The sequence below is a fragment of the Nerophis lumbriciformis genome, linkage group LG05, assembly GCF_033978685.3.
Source record: "Nerophis lumbriciformis linkage group LG05, RoL_Nlum_v2.1, whole genome shotgun sequence".
In the NCBI taxonomy this organism is placed as follows: domain Eukaryota; kingdom Metazoa; phylum Chordata; class Actinopteri; order Syngnathiformes; family Syngnathidae; genus Nerophis; species Nerophis lumbriciformis.
Window position 1 is genome coordinate 44,398,302 of NC_084552.2, and position 23,344 is coordinate 44,421,645.

Consider the following 23,344-nt stretch of genomic DNA (forward strand, 5'->3'; position numbering starts at 1 on the left):
AAAATGTAAACAAACGCCATTGGTGGATCTACACCTGACATACACTGTAATGATACCAAGTACAGTAGCGTATCTAGTCGATACTACTATGATTACATCAATATTTTTTAGCATCACTAAATCTTTTGTTTTTTTAAAATGTATATTATGTTTATAAACTCAAGAAGTATGTCCCTGGACACATGAAGACTTTGAATATGACCAATGTATGATCCTGTAACGACTTGGTATAGGATTGATACCCAAATTTGTGGTATCATCCAAAACTAATGTAAAGCATCCAAACAACAGAAGAATAAATGATTACTACATTTTAACAGAAGTGTAGATAGAACATGTTAAAAGAGAAAGTAAGCAGATATTAACAGTAAATGAACAAGTAGATTCATAATTCATTTTCTACCACTTGTCCTTAATAATGTTGACAAAATAATAGAATGATACATGTCACAATATTTTACTGCATATGTCAGCAGACTAATTAGGAGCCTTTGTTTGTTTACTTACTACTAAAAGACAAGTTTTCTAGTATGTTCACTATTTCATTTAAGGACAAACTTGCAATAAGAAACATATGTTTAATGTACCCTAAGATTTTTTGTCAAAATAAAGCCAATGATGACATTTTTTGTGGTCCCTTTTATTTAGAAAGGTAACGAAAAGTATCGAAATACATTTTGGTACCAACATATTGGTATCGGGACAACACTACCCCCCATGACGTCATCAGATCCCGAATCTACAGAAACATACTTTGTGTATTGGACACATATTCGGATACGGTTTAACAGATACAATGACACACAACGCAGCATTTAAAGAGCATTTACTAGTACTTCAATTATATTTGTACTCTTTAGAATTACAAACCAATACAATTCTTATACAGTTATTCTTGTAATGTATGACTTTTTACCTTCAAATTAAAAAAAAATTCTGTAATCCTCTTACTGCTTCTATTGAGAGCCCACCAATAAATTACTGTCACCTCCTTTTATAACGTGTAACACACAACTGTTCTCTCCTAAACTTATTGTGATGTGTTTCTATTTTTTGAGGGACTTTGCGACTTCCTACCTCCTTTCTTCCTGTTGCGAATATGTGCCACAGTATTATGTACACATGCCTGGTCCAGTGCTGTTTAGATTGTGACCCGTAACAGCAAAATATTTAGTTGGCTTCAAACACGTAATCATGCTGAATGAAGTCAGCTGCCTTTGTAGAAGAAGGTCTTATACTGTAGATGCACATCCAGATGTACAAGGCGAGTGCTAACCTTCACCTACATACACCGTCTGCGCCTCACAATGCTCCAGAGTGCAGCACAGATGAAGCCTCCGAGCCCCAAGGCTATCTGTCCACTGAATCACCTTTGTAGATTGCTATTAAACACACAACCCTGAGGACGACAAGTCAAAGCCAAGCAGCAAAGGAATGATACAATTGCTGCCGCTGGGAGCCTTCTTGTATTGTACTGCAATGTGGCCACGGCGTCTACTTTTATTCCTTTAATAAAACCGCTCCGGTTTGTCCAATCAGAGTAAGGCAATAGGTGGTTATAGAAAGCATACAGAGTAATGACATGCGGCGCTTGTCAATGTACCAGGTCTACCATTTTCTATATTATATCATATTCTGCATTCACAAGTGCAGTATTGCGGTTTACATGCAACTAGTGTTGTTCCAATACCAATATTATTTCGATACTTTTCAGTACTTTTCTAAATAAAGGGGACCACATAAAATTGCATTACTGGCTTTATTTTAACAAAGAATCTTAAGGTACATTAAACATTAATCATTGGTATGTAGTCATCCACAAAACCATTCTGGGTATCACTCCATCTTATCTGTCTTGTCTTTTAACAAAGAAACAAGGAAGTCACAATCTTCATTCAATGAATGTTCTGCAATTTGTCGTGCCCAAAGTAAGAACTGAACTGGGCAAGAAAGCATTTAGGTTTTCAGCACCGAAGGCTAGGAATAACCTACAATCGAATATTAAACTTCAAACCCTTGTTACATTGAATGAGTTTAAAGCTTCTGTGAATGGACTGCAGTCTACCTAGTCTGTATGCACATGTGTCATGTGAGCAAGTTTTAATGTTGTAAATGTGATGTTTTATGTATTTGTTTACTGTTTTTAATGTGACCTTACTGCTGCCCTTTTGGCCAGGTCTCCCTTGGATAAGAGATCTTTGATCTCAATGGGATTTTACCTGGTTAAATAAAGGCTAAATAAATAAATAAAAAAACATGTTTCTTATTGCAATTTTGTCCTTAAATAAAAGCGGTACTTTTCAGAGGCGGTATAGTACCGAAGATGATTTATTAGTATCGCGGTACTATACTAATACGGGTATACCGTACAACCCGACACGCAACCCAGCTTTTTAATCAAAAAAATGTGAGAACAAATCATAATTTTGCCAGAATAACATTTTCATTTTACAAAAAAAGTCACTATTTTTACCAAAAAAAAGCAACTTGGAATATCACAAAACAGTCAAAGTTGAACAAGGCTTACCTTTACAAGAAGCAGGTAGTACTGTCTTGGTTTTACTGCTAAAATAATGAGATGAAAAGTAAGAACTTCGCATTATAAAAGTTGGAGTCTAATGAGAATAACTTTATATTTGAAAACAAGTTGAACACTGGGGCTGCAGCGAGCGAATATTTTAGTTAATCGTGTAATCCAGGGGTCCCCAAACTTTTGGACTCAGGGGCCGCATTGGGTTAAAACAATATGGCCGGGGGCTGGGCTGTATATAAACACACAGTATATATATATATATATATATATATATATATATATATATACACACAGTATATATCTATTTGTGGTGGTGTGGTCGGCGGGCGGGTGGGGGGGGGGGGGGGGCGCGGCGATGACCAAGAAGAACGCGGAGTTGGAATATAATTACATTTTATGTACATATTTATATACAGATTTGAACAATTAGTGATTCACTGAAATATATTTATTAATTGTGGTTCTTACAAAAAATATATCTTATAAAATATAAAAGCTAAAATGTCTCTTAAAGCTCTGCCCCTTTAATTAGTGAATACTAAATAATTTAACTTTAGCCTACTACTACAACCATATTATTTACCAGCAACATGAAGTGAAACAGAGGCAGAGGTGTCCTGCCACAGTCAGTCAACCTCCTCCTCCTCCTCCTCCTCCTGCTGCTGAACAGGTCGCACCTGTGGTCCGGACTGTAGGCCTACCTCCTCTCCAAGTCGAGCCCTTTTCGGCCGTCGAAAATATTTTTCTATACTCATCTGTGTGAAGGAGTGAACATCCAACATTAGAATTTATTACTAACGAGCAGAACCGCTCTATGTACAGTGCCGTCTAACCTTAAGCGGCAGCAGCTCAACACATGCAGGGTTCAACGTTAAGGTTTTTTTCTACTTGCCTGACTTCTCAAATCTACTTGCCCCAATATTTGTACTTGTCCTGCCTAGGTTTTTTTCTGGCTGTGTAGTGCTCATGGCTTATATCTTAATAGAATCCTTCCCGTTGACTATTTACAACACTACACAGTATTTATTATTATTATTATTATTATTATTAGTATCTATAATTGCATTTAAATGGCATTGCATACATGTAAAATTAAATGCTATTTCACATTATTTGACCAGTAGCAGTTACACTCATCTGAACAGGTCAGCCACCTGTTTAAAGCCCAATCACAGTTGAAATCTTGAAATGAATGGTCTTTAATGGCCAAAACATTAACCTGGACAACATTTTAACAACTGGTTGGCTCAGATTTTATTATTTTCATTGCATTCACATGCTGCAGTGGACAGTGGACAATTTAGCTTCAGTCCATGTGTGTTTATTGACAACATGGTTATAACCTGGACACGTTAGCTCGTCGGTATTGTAACACGTGACAGTTACTACGAGCGTCTGCCCCGGGCCACGAGTCAAACAGCGGCGGTGTTAATGAAGCAGCGTCAGGCTGCTCACCGTCAGTGAAACGCTCGGTGAAATCACGGATTAACGTTAAATATATGACGAGCCGCGAGCGATGCAGCTATAACCTATCTACTAGTGATGGGTTGATGAGGCGTCATGAAGCGTTTTGACACATTGCAAAACTGTATTGATACTGTGTCACTAAATAATGACATCTGCTGGACATTAAAAATCCCTACAGGCAACCTATGGACCGACTCAACTGACACTGATTTTATGACCTAGTACAGTGGTTCTCAAACGGGGGTACGCGAACCCCTGGGGGTACTTGAAGGTATGCCAAGGGGTACGTGAGATTTTTAAAAAATATTCTAAAAATAGCAACAATTCAAAAATCCTTTATATATTTATTGAATAATACTTCAACAAAATATGAATGTAAGTTCATAAACTCAGTGAAGCACAAGCTCAGGTTTGTCACTAAAATGTCTGTCAAAAAGAACTGTGAAAAGAAATGTAACTATGCAATATTCAGTGTTGACAGCTAGATTTTTTGTGGACATGTTCCATAAATATTGATGTTAAAGATTTTTTTTTTTTGTGAAGAAATATTTAGAATTAAGTTGATGAATCCAGATGGATCTCTAATACAATCCCCAAAGAGGGCACTTTAAGTTGATTATTACTTCTAGGTGTAGAAATCTTTATTTATAATTGAATCACTTGTTTATTTTTCAACAAGTTTTTAGTTATTTTTATATCTTTTTTTTCCAAATAGTTCAAGAAAGACCACTACAAATGAGCAATATTTTGCACTGTTATACAATTTAATAAATCAGAAACTGATGACAGAGTGCTGTATTTTACTTCTTTATCTTTTTTTTTTTCAACCAAAAATGCTTTGCTCTGATTAGGGGGTACTTGAATTTTTAAAAAAAAATCACAGGGGGTACATTGCTGAAAAAAGGTTGAGAACCACTGACCTAGTATATACAATAATATAAACCAAGTCATTGTATTTCATTTAGGATTATTTCATAACTTCATTTAAATAAAAATATATTTTTTGTCTTTTTTAGATACAGTCAAATAATGTGAACATGTATCATAACATGGAAATCCAAGAGAACGTGTTGTGAATGAGGATGCTTGTGGACCTGGAAATTATTATTTATTTATTTTTACACATTTTTATTAAAAACAACAAAAACAAAAAACGTATTCAATTTTAGACGCTTTCTCTTCTTAGTTATTATTTCTCCGGCTGTAGAAAAGAGCCGCTCACAGGACACAGAGGAGGCGTCAGTGCGACACAGTTCGCGTATCGGTCACGTGACCAAAACAGCTCATGATCGGTCACGTGACTTTCTAAAAGCGGTACGCGCACCGACACAGGGTTTCGCTCTATGAGCTCGACGCATGCGCCGATGCATCGGTGTTGCCGGACCCATCACTACTATCTACCTATAACCTGTAAAAATGAAGCAATGCTACCACGCTAGCAAGCGTTAGCTCGCCGGCTATGAGCCACCAAGCTGCTAACTGTCGCCAAAAGGCACCATTTAAGTTTTTTTCCCCATGGCATCCTGGATCAAGGCTTTCAGCAGCTTTTGGACGTTTGAGGTAGAAACGTAGGAAGCGCCATCATTATGAAAAGTAGCCGGCGAGTATTTTGATTCCGTCCGTCCCTCTTCTTCTTCTTCTTCTTCTTCTGGCCCACCAGGTGAATTAAGTGCTATTGCATAGTGCATAGTAGGCTACCGCCACCTACTGCACCTGAGGTGTAACTACAAGCAACATTCACAGACAGTCCCATTGCTTTTATGAGCGGTCGACCGAGTCAAAAGCCGAAAAATCCATTTGTGGCGGACGTAATTCTTTCGTGGCGGGCCGCCACAAATAAATGAATGTGTGGGAAACACTGATATATATATATATTCCTCGCACACTAATTGACTGAAAGCGTGTGCACTTGATGTCACGTTATCGATGGAAAAATGTATTTTTAGACAATATGATTTGCCTGAGCGACTAGGAGACACCGAGAGTAATAAGTGGTAGAAAATGGCATAAAAAAGTACAGATTAAAAAATAATAATAATAAAAAAATATATATATATATTAATTTTTATTTTATTTTTTTATTAAACTTGGGACTTCCCGTGAGCCGGATTTTGGACGCTGGCAGGCCGGTAGCGGCCGTAGTTTGGTGTAATCTATTGATTGTTTATTTCGATTAATCGGATAAAAACACACTTTATAGCCTCATTGCATATTTTTACATGTTTCCGCTTGCCATAACCTTTATTCTTTTGTTTCTCATATATTCTCATCACCAACACTGAAATTGCACTTTTAACATGTGCGTATTTCTAAAAATAAACAAAAACTCTCCGCTGTTCACCACCACACAGATCACAACACACACACACACACACCACCGCTCTCATGTCTGCTCGATTGCAGCGGCCGTGTGGAAAATATGTCCGTGTATTCAAAGTTCTGGCCAACCCACCCTGTCCGAGGATTGTATCCATTTTTCTCAGTTACACAATCAGCAAATAATCGAAGCAACAAAATAAAACCAAAGCTTTTTTCTAATCGATTTAATGGACTAATCAAAAAATCGAAGAAAGAGCTGAAGTTTTCCAACAAAGTTGCAATTTTATGAGAATAAAATCTTAATTTCACAACGAATGTCACTAAAAGATGGAGCTTTACAAGAATAAAATAGTGTCATCATTTGATAAGAAAGTCAGCGAACAAAGTCGTAATATTATATAAGTTGTAATTTCACAAGACAAAAGATGCAATCTTCATATTTTGCATGCTGTGAAGTCTTATTGTGGCGAGGAGACAGATGGCCGGCGGAGTGGGGTTTCTTATGCGTGACCAATGTGCCGCAACTGCTCCGTGGGGTGTTTGCAGTCAGGGGGAAGTTCTCAAGACAAACAGGAGGAAGTGCAATCAACAAATGAGGCAGTAGTTTTGTATTCTTGTCATTTTGCAAGAATACGGTGGTTTTATGAGTGCTGTTTACATAAGCAATAGAATATTACAAAGTCATAATTTTAACAGAATGAAGTTGTAATCTTGCAAGATGATGTGATATAACATCACCAATTAATGGGAACAAAAACATTTTTGACAAGAATACCATTATTTGGAAAGAAATGATGTCATTCCACAAGTCGTAATATTTTAAAGTCCTACATTTCACCAAATTATGTCGTAATCTTGTAAATGATGTGATAAAATGTAATATATGAGAAGAAAAATAATAACTTTGCAAGAATACCATTACTTAAAAAAAATGTGTCATTTAAAAAATTGTAATATTATAAAGTCCTCATTTCAACGGAGTAAAGTTGCAAATTTTGCAAGATAACGGGACAAAATGTCATTAAAAATGAGGGGAAAAAATGCAATTTTGCAAGAATACCATTATTTAAAAGAAATTATGTCATTTCAAGAGTTGTAATACTATAAAGTCCTCATTTTAACAGAGTAAAGTTGCAAATTTTGCAAGATAATGAGATAAAACATTTTTTTTTTTTTAATGCAATTTCACAAGAATACTAAAAGGGCTCTTTTCACAAGTTGTAACATTATTATTAATAAATGTAACATTATGTTGTAATCAGAGGTGGGTAGAGTAGCCAGAAATTGTACTCAAGTAAGAGTACTGTTACTTTAGAGATTTATTACTCAAGTAAAAGTAAGGAGTAGTCACCCAAATATTTACTTAAGTAAAAGTAAAAAGTATGTTGTAAAAAAACTACTCAGGTACTGAGTAACTGATGAGTAACATACACACACATATCATATATATATATATATATATATATATATATATATATATATATATATATGTATATACATACATTGATATATACAGTATATAATTTATATTTATTTGTTTTGCCGTTTTTGTTTACATGTTAATAGTGTTTTAATGAATATACATGCATGTTTAACACATATAGATTCCTTTCTTTCATGAAGACAAGAATATAAGTTGGTGTATTACCTGATTCTGATGACTTGCATTGATTGTAATCAGACAGTAGTGATGACAAACGTCCACGTTTTCAAATGGAGGAGAAAAAAAGTTCCTCCTTTTTAGTCTAATACCACATGAAAGTGGTTGGTTTTTGGCATCTTATATGTCCAGCTTCCATATTCGTTTTTATACACTTTACAAGAAATACATTGGCGGCAAACTCCGTAGCTTGCTAGCTTGTTTGCGCAGGCTTTCGGAGACTCTTATTTTGAAAGCGCAGGCGCGATGGAGCGGCACTTTTATTGTGAAGACAGGAACTGTGCAGTCAGTCTTTAGGCTTTTGACGGGGTGTACGGTTGAAATAAAAAATGGTCTTTTTTCCTTCACACTTTTGATTGATTGATTGGAACTTGTATTAGTAGATTGCACAGTACAGTACATATTCCGTACAATTGACCACTAAATGGTAACACCCCAATAAGTTTTTCAACTTGTTTAAGTCAGGTCATGTGACCCCTGGCTCTGTTTGATTGGTCCAACGTCACCAGTGACTGCATCTGATTGGTGGAACGGAGTGAACGTCACCAGTGACTGTATTTGTTGAAACGCAGGCACTATGAAGGTCTGTCTGACAGACCAAAACAAACAAAGCGTGCATTAACAGATCGATAAAAATTAGTAGCGAGTAGCGAGCTGAATGTAGATAAAAGTAGCGGAGTAAAAGTAGCGTTTCTTCTCTATAAATATACTCAAGTAAAATTAAAAGTATGTTGCATTAAAACTACTCTTAGAAGTACAATTTATCCCAAAAGTTACTCAAGTAGATGTAACGGAGTAAATGTAGCGCGTTACTACCCACCTCTGGTTGTAATCTTGCAAATGATGTGATAAAACGTAATATATAATGAGAAGAAAAATTATTATTTTGCAAGAATACAATTACTTTAAAAAAAATTGTCATTTAAAAAAAAATTATATTATAAAGTCCTAATTTTAACAGTATAATGTGACAGAATGTGTGCAAAAATACTAAAAGGGCTCTTTTCACAAGTCGTAATGTTATTAATAATAAGTGTAACATGATGTTGTAATATTGCAAGATTATGTGATAAAACAAACAGAAATTGTGAAAGAAAGGCATTATTTTGAGAGAAATGATGCCATTTCACGAGATGTATTATTACTGAAGTCGTCATTTGAACGGAATAAAGTAACCTTGCAAGATTACATCATAAAGCGTCATGAATTGATGAGTAAGAGGAGTAATTTTATGAGGGAGAAAAAAGTGGAAGGTTTACGACAATAAAGTTGCAATTTAACGACAAGCAAAAAAAGGTTTGTCATGTGAAACCACATAAAGGGAAAGATCTCCTTTTTATTTCTACAGTATTTCCTAGTTGGATTACAGCGAATGTGCTGTCATCTGTCATTTGGGGGAGGGGTGGGGGGTAAAGCCCCCCCTTGCCAGCGACAGAAGAAGTTCCAATAACAATGTGAGCCTGCAGTCTGTCCAGCAGATCTTCTTCCTTCCTGCTCATTTTCATCGTCAGCGCTGTAATTAAAAGTGTCTTCTGACAAACTTCACAACTCAACTGCAAGAGGCAGCCAAGGTCTCCTTGGGGATTGTTCAATAACGTGGCAATTAAAGACGAAAGGAGTATACTTTTACCAGAAAAAATGGTCATTTCACAAGTCATAATCTCACAAACGTCTTCATTTTGCCAGAACGAAGTGCTCATCTTGCAAAAATAACGACATGGATTGATGAGCGGGAAAGAGTGGAAGCTTTACGACAGTAGAAATAGCAATTTTACATAATAAATGGTCTTTCCATGAGACCAAGGTTACGTTATTTCAAACAATAAAAAGTAAAACTAGGAGAAAGGTGTCATTTCACGGAGAGGAAGTGCTAATTTTGCAATGTCATCACTATATGAGACAAGTGGTCATTTCACAAGAATAAAAATGGCTTCAATATTAAAGAGATGTTATTTTACAAGAATAACAATCTGTTAAGAATAAAGTCATAGTTTGTCACAATTTTACAAGACAAAACATAATTATACAAGCAAAATGTGGAAGCTTTGTGACAGAAAGTCGTAATTTTACAGGCATAAAGTAATTACTTTGCAGGGCTGTCAGACAACGACCACTTATGACACAGGTGTTCAACGCAAGGCCGAGGCCACTTTGGTTCATGAGCACCTGGAAATGATATACCTCAACAAAGCGCTTCATTTGCCTGTTCAATTTTTATACAAAAAACGTACCGTAGCTTCTAAACTTCAATATCTGATCATGCAACATATTCCAAGCACTTTTGTGGGAGTTATCAAAATTAATTACTTATCTGCTTGTCAGCTTGATGGATGATTTTATCCACCAATATGTTGGCTATAACCATCCAATTGTGTCTAATGAGGCTATTACGTCCATAACATTCATATGTTTACTTCTCTGTTTAACGGCAGCCATAATTACGATGTGGCCCTCAATGAAAATACACATTACAAATATACATTGATACATTTTAATTGTTTTGATTGTGTTTTAATGCTGGCTTTGGCAATGTAAACGTATGTTTCCCATGTCAATAAAGCCCCTTTAAATTGAAATTGAAATTAAATTGAAATTGAATTGAATTGAAAATAAGTTTGACACCTATGTCTTAAGGAAAAATGTCATTCAAGAAAAGATCAGAGAAAATATATTCATGTAAATATAAGACGCCTCCTCTATTTCAAGACCTTCTTTTGAGTTTTTAGATCAAATCAGAAAAAGACAAAATTACCTTATTACCTTGAATATAATAAAAATGTTTTGGCTAAAACCTGTTTAGATTTTTTTTTCATTATCCTGACTCAAGTTAAAATTTCTACACCCCCAAACATAAGACAACCTGTCTTTTTCAGATATTTTTCTTGGTAAAACTATTATTGGTGTAACTGTAATTGGTCCATTCTAGTAAATCCTTGGTAAGGGGTAATAATTATTGCTTGCTCGTATTACTCACTTTTGCTAGCTACCTCCTAGCTAACCTCCAAACATTCATCAGACGGACGGTCGGTACTTTTCTGCACAATCTTCTGCTTGCGTCACAAATATTCAAACTTCTCTGCAAAGATTTTAATGATCATAAAAAGCCCTTATAGTAGTTGGCTAATGAAAAATGCTCATGCAGTATGTCAGTGGCGGGCCTTCAGTGATGTCCGACTTCAAAGATTACCTCTCAAAATACCATCATTTAAGTCACCACATGACCATTGCTGGAGAAATACTATACAGAAACACACTCAAGCGCTACTGTTAATTGAAACACATCAACAGTGTACAAAACGGGTTATTTTCCGGTGCATTTAAAAATCAATAAAAACACATCAGCATTTAAAACATATCTTATGTGGTACTGTCAAAATTAAAATTGCAAAAAACATATTGGGTTCCCTCCGGGTACTCCGGCTTCCTCCCACTTCCAAAGACATGCACCTGGGGATAAGTTGATTGGCAACACTAAATTGGCCCTAGTGTGTGAATGTGAGTGTGAATGTTGTCTGTCTATCTGTGTTGGCCCTGCGATGAGGTGGCGACTTGAATAAGCGGTAGAAAATGGATGGATGGATATTAAAAGTGAAAAAATACAATATTTGAACTCACAATTTGTAGCATCCATTCGAGCCTTCGTAGTCGGCTTATTCGAGTGGAAATGGCGAGCATTTCCCCATTTCATCGCCAGAACAGCTGAGCTAGCTTCTGGGGTTGGCCGACATGGTCTCACAAGATGTCGTTTCTATTTAAATATCCTTCTTGAAAATATATATCTGCCATCTAATCAACGTTTTGTTCTCCCGGTCTGGCTACGCCGCAACACTTCCTGCTTCCTGCTGTATTGAAACTTGTGAATGGATACTCACTTTGGAGTGACAAGTGAGTACCCAATCACAGTCTCGTTAACATCAGGCTACTTGGATAGGCTACTGTCAACTTGTGATCTGATTGGCTATCGCAACTGTCTATCAACTGTATGTGTTCTCAAAAAACGGTCCCAATGAGTATCCAATCACAGGACGCGTAAATGTCACGTTCAACGTGAGGCCTAGAAGGCCTTACTGACAACAACTCGTGATCTGATTGGCTATCGCAACTGTCTATCAACTGTATGTCCCCGATCGCTTAGAGTGCACGGACGCCCGTGTTGTTGATTCTGAAAGCCTCGGGTAGATTTGGTACAGCATGGCAACATAACCTAGCTGAATTCTGATTGGATACACACTGTAACCTAAAAACAACAGCACTCGAAAGAGCACAATATATGAAGAGAATATGAATGTTTTTGGATAATTAGGGAAAGTAAATGAAAAAACAATTTTATCTTTAATTATGATCATGATTTGTGGTTATGTTAGGCCAGCAGAGAAGGCCTTGCTGGCCCTGACGGCACACCACTGCAGTATGTGCTAATCCTGGCATACATTATAAGTGTTGATAAAAGAGCGACCACAAGCTCAGTGCACTTTAAGTCTTTATGGAATTGCTTAAACGTCATTTTATTAGAATAATGTTGCAATTTTGCAAGAATACGGTCATAAAATAATGAGTAGAAAGGTCATCATTTGACATGACAGAAATAAATATAAGACAAAATGAAAGATGAATCAGACAAAATTGTTACGGCTCAGACTCCTGCCGCCTCTCATTCATATGTGCGCGCCTCTGGACACGCCCACGAGCGTTCCCCTGCTGCCGACTGCAGGCAATCTGAAATCAACACACCTGACGCTGATGAAGAGACCACCCCTTCATAAGCCAGCGCGTCCTGCGTTCCAGTGCCAGAACGTAGCTACCTGTTTCAGTACTGTAAGCCTCCACGTCTCTAGCTTTCTCTATGTGCATTCCCTCTCTCTGTGTTTCCCCTCCTCTGTGCTCATTGTCTTGTGTCCTGTGTCGTCATCCCCATTTCCTGGTTTCGAGTTGTGTGTCTCGTCTCCCTGGATCCCCTCTGGACTCCCTGCTGCCTCCCTGGATCTCGACCTCTCGCCTGGGCACGGACCTTGACGCCTCGCTCCCGCCTTTGACCTCTCGCTTACCCATGGACCTCCGAGCTTGCCTTGCCCTCCCTGGACTTCCACCTCTCGCTCAACAAGCACCTTCAACAAGTCCCGGTAACACTCAGTTAAACACAACACATAGTCACACCATAATTAATTTGGATTAATTACACACTCCACTTCCTTGTGTTTGATAAACACGTCTCATACTATCGACGCCCCTGTCTCAGTGCCATCTCCTTCTCCATAGTACTGTCACAAAAATTACCATATTGAATAAATATCATGTAAGACGACGCCACTTTCTTTTCCAGATGTGTTTTTAGAAAAAACATTGTAAGACAAAAGAAAGGCATATATATACACATACAGAGAGAGAGAGAGAGAGAGAGAGAGAGAGAGAGAGAGAGAGAGAGAGAGAGAGAGAGAGAGATGTCCGATAATATCGGACTGCCGATATGATCGGCCGATAAATGCTTTAAAATGTAATATCGGAAATTATCGGTATCGGTTTCGAAAAGTAAAATGTATGACTTTTTAAAACGCCGCTGTACGGAGTGGTACATGGACGTAGGGAGAAGTACAGAGCGCCAATAAACTTTAAAGGCACTGCCTTTGCATGCCGGCCCAATCACATAATATCTACGGCTTTTCACACACACAAGTGAATGCAAAGCATACTTGGTCAACAGCCATACAGGTCACACTGAGGGGGGCCATATAAACAACTTTAACACTGTTACAAATATGCGCCACACTGTGAACCCACACCAAACAAGAATGACAAACACATTTCAGGAGAACATCCGCACCGTAACACAACAGAACAAATGCCCAGAAACCCTTGCAGCACTAACTCTTCCGGGACACTACAATATACAACCCCCCCACCCCCCGCGCTACCCCCTACCGCAACCACCTCAACCCCGCCCCCCCCCCAACCTCAACCTCCTCATGCTCTCTCAGGGAAAGCATGTCCCAAATTCCAAGCTGCTGTTTTGAGGCATGTTAAAAAAAATTATGCACTTTGTGACTTCAATAATAAATATGGCAGTGCCATGTTGGCATTGTTTCCCATAACTTCAGTTGATTTATTTTTGTAAAACCTTGTTTAATGCATCCAGCGGGGCATCACAACAAAATTAGGCATAATGTGTTAATTCCACGACTGTATATATCGGTATCGTTTGATATCGGAATTGATAATGACTTTTTTGCCGATATCCGATATTCCGATATTGTCCAACCCTTAATTACCCCTTTTGAAAGACTGTTTTTGAAAAATGTGGTTGAAGACAAAAATACTGTTATAAGTATTGTTGAATGAGCACTCTATGGAGTTTGTGTCCCTGCTGATGAATCTCTCTAAGCCACCTACATTTTTCCTCAGTCCATTCTTCCCTTTTCCTTCATTGCCATTCTTCACTCAAGAAAAGTCTTGTCAGCGCTCCATGACGACAACAACGTCGTCTTTGTTCACGTCCTTTCCTCAAAGCTCTGCTGGCTAACTTGGCACCAGCGGTCCGTGCAGCCGAGGTGTCACTAACGAGTACCGGGCTTCCTTCCTTGTAATCTTGTTTATGTTTTGGCCTTCAGTGCGCTGGATGTGTCGCACACAGCTGGAAGCAGCTCGTCACAATCGCAGCAGAAATAATTGGCGACACGAAGGTGATTGGATCTTTCATGTCCCTCAGTCGGAAGGCAAGTTGTCTCATTTCTTCCCCAAAAGAAGCTTTTTGTAAAATGAGGGTGATTTTATTCATGTCCAATTACCATTTTTTCATAATCCTTAGAAGACGTTATTCTTGGAACTCAATCGTAGTTCTTGTCCTTTTAGGCTTTGGGGAAAATTAAACCACGTATAAAATAATGACGTTCTTTTTTTTACAGACTTTTTGAAAATATACTTTTTTCCATCATGCTTACTCTCCTAATACTACTTTATTTCCATTAAATCCAAATATAATCCCCGCTTTTACAAACAACGTTTTTTACATGCTATGAAAACATTTTTTATATTTCTTTAAAGACAAAAAGGTACTAAACTACCGTACTGAAGCAAATATATGTAAGAAATAAACGTAAGAAATGAATATGAAACGGAAATTGGGTAAGAATAAATTAGATTTGCTTGTTCCTACTCCTTTTCCGGACATGTTGTAATGAGAAAATGGAAGTATTATTATACATATTGTATCTCAAAATAATCTCAACCAAAATAAGACAATGCCATATTTAAAAAATATATATCTCTAAAACAAGATAAAAGACAAAAAAGACAATTACTGTCCTGAATATAAATCGATTACCGTAAATTCCAGGCTATGGAGCGTACCGGGATTTCTGCCGCACACACCAAATTTTGGAATAAATAAATATTTTTACATATTAGCAGCACCAGACCATATATTGGTACAAAATATTTTGTAAATGTTTATTTACATACCTAATTCTTTCCAAATGGTGCCGGTCACACGGCAGTAAAACGGCTGATCAAACAAAACAAAAGCTCGCTCTCCAATCAGCTGAACAGAATTAGTAAATCTTTGGTGACGTTTTGGTGAATTTACAAAACTGAAACAAGATAAAGAGGATGCCGTTGTAAGTTAATACTAACAGACACTTGAAAGGTGTTAGCGTATTGGCTAATGCTAACAACACTAGCTTGATTAAATTACGGTAGCACATAAAAATATGCGTGAAAACACTCCTACAAACATCAAACATGGGAGGATTTAGTAAGTATGAGTTGTTTTAGTTATATTGCGAAACTTACAAATGTTGCTTGGAGTGATGAATTAAGAATCCTTTCGAGCAGAACCGCTATGGACTGTTATACTTCCAGTTCAAGGCATTAAAATAGGAAGTACGTTTTCAACCCGCAACACCTGCAGTGAGCAAACTCGTCCAAAAGATGGTGCCATAGCACAAACAATACCACTCCTTTTCAGGGATTGTTGAAAACTCTTTGTTGAATACAAAATATCGGCGTTAGCTAAGAAAAATCCATAAATTGGCTGCACCGTTTTATAAGCCGTAGTAAGATAAAAAAAAGTAGGGGCTTAAGGTCTGAAAAATGTACTTTTTTTTTTTTTTACTATATTGATTCTCTCTTTTTTAAGATGGTAGAAAATATTCTTTGGCACAAAGTCAAAGACAAAAAAGAGAAAATTACCCAACTGACATCGAAGATAAGACAATCCCGAATATAAGACAACTGCATCGTTTTTCAAGACCACTTTCTCACAGTAACATTTTTCAAAGCAAAACATAACAAGAACACCATTGACTAGCTTGTGTTACCATCAGTGGTTCAACAGAACACATTTGTGTTAAAATGATCGATATATTTCACAGTTACTAAGTTTGTGGAGTAAAATGATTGGTGTTTGCGGCGGTCACTCAACCGGTGTCGTCAACACAAACAGTCTAAGAGAAGCAACAAATAATTTGCAGTCATGTTGTTGTTATGATAGAATATACATGCATTGACAGCTAATGCTAACTATACAAATTGCTATTATTAGCTAAGAACACCTGAAGCTAATGCAGCCTGCATGTGTTACGTACGTACGGAATTACGTCATTACGTCCGAGAAGCCGGAAGAAGGCGGGATATAACGCTTAAAATACATTGGAAAGTTGGCGCCCTCTAGACATCTGCGTAAATGTTGCAAACAGACCCTTTAAACCAGGGGTCCCCAAACTACGGCCTGCGGGAAGTCCCAAGTTAAAAAATAAAATAAAATAAAATGTTTCGGTGTCTCCTAGCCGCTCAGGCACATCATATTGTCAAACAAAAAAAGCTGAAATAACTGAAAACATGTTTTATATTCTAATTTCTTCAAAATAGCCACCCTTTGCTCGGATTACTTTTTCTCACTCTCTTGGCATTCTCTCAATGAGCTTCAGGCGCACCTGTGAAGTGAAAACCACTTCAGGTGACTACCTCTTGAAGCTCATAGAGAGAATGCCAAGAGTGTGCGAAAAAGTAATCCGAGCAAAGGGTGGCTATTTTGAAGAAACTAGAATATAAAACACGTTTTCAGTTATTTCACTTTTTTTGTTAAGTACATAACTCTACATGTGTTCATTCTTAGTTTTGATGCCTTCAGTGACAATCTACAATGTAAATAGTCATGGAAATAAAGAAAACGCATAGAATGAGAAGGTGTGTCCAAACTTTTGGCCTGTACTTTGCACCAAGAAAAAATTCCTAGTTTGTGAACCCGTTCTCAAACAATTGCAATAAAAACTATTCTGATTCTGTACTGTACATGCAATGACAGCTAATGCTAACTATCCAAATTGCTATTATACATCTAAAGCTAATGCGCCTGCATGTGTTACGCACATACGGAATTACGTCCGAGAAGCCGTAAGATACAACGCTTAAAATACATTGTAAAGTTGGCGCCCTCCAGACATCTGTGTAAATGTTGCAAACAGACCCTTTAAACCAGGGGTGTCAAACGTAAGGTTTTATCCGGCCCGCAGGATGAGTTTGCTAAGTATAAAAATTTGCCAACATTTTTGAAAGAAATAAATCGCTGTTCTAAATGTGTCCACTAGATGTCGCAATAGCAATTCTTTGTAGATGATGCTACATTTGGAAAAAAAATAAACCACATGATGTTAGTGCACCAGTCAAGGAAAATGATCAAACTGCATAAACAACATCCTGTAATATGATTTTGGTATTATTTTTTTTATCTTGATAGATTGAAAATTAACACCAATGAGTTGACTGGTGAACAGTATCACATCATTCATTCAGAAAGTATAAATAACGACATATAAAGGTAGAATACTATTAACCGCAACATGTAAGTGTAAAAAAACAACATTATGATTTGTACATTTTCAGAATGTGCTTATTCTATTTTTTAAACGAAGAAAACAATCTGAAGTTGTCTTTATTTTTAAGTTATCCTGCCGTGATTTTAGAAGTTTGGCCCACTTGGGAGTACATTTTTCTACATGTGGATTTTGACACCCCTGCTTTAAACTAAGACAAAATGGCCGTATACAAGACAACTCTAAATATGACACCCCTAGTTTGCAGAAACATATCTGTAAGACAAAAAAACAATACTAGTGTATTGATCCAAATATTAGACGACCCTGAATATAAAATCACTCCCAAAACTGTCAGTAGTTTTTCCTTTTTTGACATGTCCCTCTTAGGTTTGTCCTATATCTAGGCCTATGTCTTGCAGCATCAGATGAGAAGCTAATAGTCCTTTTCATCCATTGTGTCCGTCAATAAGCCTCTGTCAAGATAATGAATCCATTCAAAAGTAGCAAAGATGTCTCAGCTGACTTTAAGGCCTATTTTCCGAGAAAAAAAATCTCCCGTCCGATGCTTGCAGCGACTACTCTGGCTACCTGTGTTGTCTCACTGCTTATTATTTGGCTGAATGAGCCGCATCGTGTCTCGCGGGGGTGGCGGGGGACACGTTTTGACATCATGACTGATTGAGGTCTCACCGCAGCCAATCAAAGTCGCGGGATTCGCCGGAGGACTCGGCAGAAGACGCTAAAGCTCATTAATGGCGGTGAAAGAGACATCCCGTGAATGGGAGCCGGCTGTAAACAACACAGAACAATCTCGGGTCCGCGTCCGCTTGTGGACAAACCGAAGATCTCAGCACTTTTTTTTTTTGTCCCGGCGCAGTCAATTACGTTCAAGGTGAGACTCGGGGGGGGGGGGAATGCAGTCGTTTAAGCGGCTTTGCTCCACTGAGGCAAAGCTAAAGCACTCCACTGGTGACAAAGGGACGCCAGCAGAAGACGGGACCGACCACCATTTTTTTCTTCTCCTTTAAGCCTACCGCCAACGCTACCTCAATCCAATCTGAGGTATTGATCAGGAGAATCAATTTGGTCCAAAGCTAAGATGGGGAGGGGCTGCAATTCATTCATAAGCTACAAGTGATAAATGCCAAAGATCCTCTATATGAGAGGAGCGCTTTGCTGATTCTAAGGACTACTGTAATAAAACAATCCAAAGATCATCCGTCGTCATTGGACAATTAGTGGTCAGGTCAGTGAGTCCCGCCGGTTTGGTTTCTGCGGGCCGGGGGTTAGGTAAGGCAGCGTAAATGCTAACCGCCATGTCCGTTCATTTGTATGCTGGGCTGCAGGTGCACTCCCTGATTACACATTCAAGCCTCAACCTGCTTCCCAAACAGGTCATAAATTAACTTCTTTTTAGCGCGCTCCTCCCGGAGAAGCATCGCATCTTTGTTTGAACGCTCCGAAACAAAATGGAAAAGGTCAGCAATATAACACCAAAGAAAAACCTGAAAATGCAAATACTGTATATGGGACTTTTTTATAGGGTTGTAAAGACGTTGATGTATGGCGGGTTTGTCAGTTTGATCGCTTTTGGATGCCTTTTTACACGTGGTACAGTGTCAGAAGATTGCGTTAAATGCTAGCTTGACATTTTTGGACGCTCACACAAACCCAACAACAACGGAGCCCAAGGTACGATGCTACGTGCATCTTTATTTCATACAGGATGCTCGCAGGCTGCAATACAGCACTAATTAGTTACCTCATCTAAAAAAAACAAGCTTTCAAGCTAATTAAAAAAATTGCTTTGTGATTAATAGTTATGTCGATATTTGATTGATATTTCTTATGAAATATCGGAAAGGTCAATGCTAATGCTTGAGCTAATGCTAAAGCTGGGCCGTCGATTATAGTTGAACTCGTTCAAAGACAAAAACGTCTCGCTCAACGAAGATTTTCTATTTTCATTCTGAGTTTGAATCTGTCCCGAAATATTAAAAAATGACATGCTTTAACGCTAATGACAGCTAATGCTAAGAACATATTTTGCCAACTAGCCAGGCCATGATCCAATATATTTAAACTCGGAGAAAAAAAATGTGCATCTCACAAAATTACAAGTGGGATTTTGTGCCACAAATCAGTTCTGAAATCTAAAAAAAGACAGGCTTCTATGCTCATGCTAGCTTAAGTTAGTAATAATTGTCCTACACTTGATAATCGTTGGGCTGCAACGATTTATCGATTAAATTGGTTTATTTGATTAGAAAAATATTTAATTTATATTGCGCTGCTTTGATTAATCGTTTTTTATGAGCGTAGGAAATAAAAATTTAACAAATCTGGAAATATGGAACTTTAAATACACTGACATGGTTTCTGCACGGCCACTACAATAGAGCGCACATGAGAGTGGGGCTGTGTGGGTGCTGTGTTCTGTGTGGCAGCAAACAGCGGGGATTTTTATCTTTTAACTTTATTCACACACACCTGTTAAAAGTGCAATGTCAATGTTAATGATGTGCATTTATTAGAGAAATAAGAACAAAGGTTATAGTTAGCAGACAAATTGTTGTTTATTTTGACTATTTCCCCTAAAATACACATTGAGGCTACAGGGTGTGTTCTATCCAATTACTCGATAATCGAAAAAATACTCGATCGGTTACTTGGTTACTAAAGTAATCGATAGCTGCAGCTCTAATAACCGTGTCATCGTTAGAGACACAAAAAATGTTGTCTGGCTCAGTAAAAACACGTAATAATGTTTTTCAACCAAATCACTTTGGAAAATTGGTAAAAAGACCAAAACACACATAAATTGTACTTAACAGCCACGACACTCAAAGATAAAAAGCAATGTTTTTTCCTCGCCTTAGTAAGATAAAATAAAATATTGTAAAAGACCTGTTGCTTTCATCTTATGCTATTGTGCTTAAAAAAACATATTTGTACTTAATATCCACGTCAGTGTTGAATAGACTTAAACACAGATAGAAAAGCTGCTCTTTAAATGTGTGCTATATTTTTCTCTCAAATGCAAGCAGTTTCGGGGGGGAAAAAAATCTATAAAAAAAAGACAAGCTAATGCTATTGCTAATGCTTTTATGCTAAAAGAAAAAAATGGTATTACGTTAAACAGCCGCTCAGTCGTTGAAAAGATTTGAACTCAAAGACAAAAATGTGCGTCTTGCTTTGTTTAGGTGTGCTTTTATTTTCTTCTTTTATTTTCCGTCCAGAAATATCGGATATGACAAAATGTTGACAGAGAGAAATGCGGCAATGCAGCAATGATGTCATGACATCGTCTGATGTCACCGTCTGACATCATGATCATCAAGAGCCTTGAACCGCGAACATTTTTTGGTGTTTGTTGATTTTTATCATTCGTTTTATTGCACAGCGCACGTCAAAAAAACAAAACAAGAACCACTGAAAAAATAATACTTTGGAAGGTGCCAAATTTAAAAGGTGTCATTCTTTTTTATATTATTTTCAAATGTATTTGTAATTCCATCCATCCATCCATTTTCTACCACTTAATCCCTTCGGGGTCGCGGGGGGTGTTGGAGCCTATCTCAGCTACAGTCGGGCGGAAGGCGGTGTACACCCTGGACAAGTCGCCACCTCATTGCAGGGCCAACACAGATATACAGACAACATTCACACTCACATTCACACATCAAGTAATTAAACAATTAAATAAAGACTTATTGTTCAGCATGAGGTTTAACACCACGGTTGCCATGGAGACCAACTTTTTGCTCAAATTCCAAGCAACTTCTATTGTCAGAACACTTTTTGTTGAAGAGTCTAAAGCAGATTGAGGATTAAATAACACAATACCGTACTTGTACTTGTAGGCTTCAATGAAAGAGTGCTTCATGTAAATGACTGCTGGGAAACAATTGCAATGACAGAAATAAAGACATCATGTCCTTCAAGGAGTCATATTATGTTCTACTAATACGGAACGCAGTATGTTGTCTGTAAAAAAAAAGAAAAAAAGAATGCCTTTGAAGTGTGGTATAAGATGCTATGAGGGTGAAAGGGTGGGCACCCTGTGGCACATGCGTCATATATGGCTCGCTACTGCATTAGCTCTGTCCCAATTACCAAAAAATGCATTAACACAAAAAATATATTTTTATTTATATATTTATATATGTGTGTGTGTGTATATATATATATATATATATATATATATATATATATATATATATATATATATATATATTTATATATTTTCTGTCTACAATAGATGAAGAGGATTATTTCACCCAATTTTTTTTTTTATTCACCGCAAAAATATGCATTTTATTTATTTCAATTCACTATACTTATTTACTAATATTTTGTTTGAAAACTTAATATTTTTTCATTCATCCATGTTTGTCATTTATTTTACCAAATGTGTTTTATGAAGTTTTGAATGTATTATGTATTCTTTAATATTTTTTTATTTTAGTCACCTCACTTTTTGTTTTAATTATTTTATTTTTTTGCATTTTCTAGTTTTTGATGCCTTTTTATCCCTTGTGTCTGTATATACCGTATTATTGTTATTTTGAATACAATATGTATTCGGAATAATTTTTTAATGCCTTGTTTATTTTGAATACTTTAGTGACCTTTGTTGTGCATGCATCAAGTTTAAAGGAATGTTCCCATCTTTTTTATTATTTCATTTTTATTTACGAGACTTTACAAGATACTGTAGAAACAATGTGTATTTACAGTATATATTGAATATTTTGGTGACTTTATTGGCATGCAAGGCGTTTTCACTGGTTTTAGTTATTAATTTAATCAAATTATGAATCATTTATGAATTGAAAATGTATTACTAGACGAGTTAAATTGACAATTTATGACACATAGGAGAGATTACTGAACTCAATATGTTAGTGCAAAACATGTGTGAAAAGGTGTAAAGCTATTTGCTTTATTTCACATTTCCACTACCTTGAAATCTGCATTTTAGTCATAGTTTATTACCAGGGACGTTCCATGTCATTTGGGGTATTAAATACCTGTCAAAAGCGGAATTAAATGACTTTTTCCTGCGCTTAGATATTAGAATGCAGTAGAATGTGCTTAAAAGAGCACACAGGGATGGAACACACTGGACGCCAGTGAAAGTTGGTCAGTCAATGCAGCACGGGGAAATGCAAATGTCCCATTACATGTAAACGCACCGCCAGCACGCGTTGGTGTCAATTAGAAGGGAGAAGGGAGCATGGATGAATAAATGAAAGCATGGAACCGTGTTGTTGTTATTGTGTTTCACACTCACCAACGTGCTTCAAATGTTAGCCTTTTGATCCAAAAGAAAAGGGAATGAAAATATGTCCAAAGGGAGGGAGTCGGGGGCGGGGGGGATCCACATCCACGCGTCTTACATCCTCACTTCCTGGCTTGTGGCACAATGCGTCCTTTTCTGTGTGGGCATCACAAAATAAAGCAAAAGAGTATTCCCAATGAGCCGAAATCACTCTTCAAACTGCACAATTTGCGGGACAAAACTGCATGCGCCCCGGATGAGTCCGATCCGGCAAA

At 37.3% G+C, this 23,344-nt stretch overlaps 1 protein-coding gene across 1 annotated transcript in view; it reads right to left on the minus strand.

Moving 5' to 3' along the window:
* Positions 1-23,344, minus strand: part of LOC133605878 (adhesion G protein-coupled receptor L3-like) — a 381,662-nt gene extending 358,318 nt beyond the window's left edge. The window contains exon 1 of the mRNA XM_061959234.1: positions 23,082-23,344. The gene's annotated coding sequence lies outside the window, so the exon portion shown is untranslated. The remainder of the gene's footprint in view (positions 1-23,081) is intronic.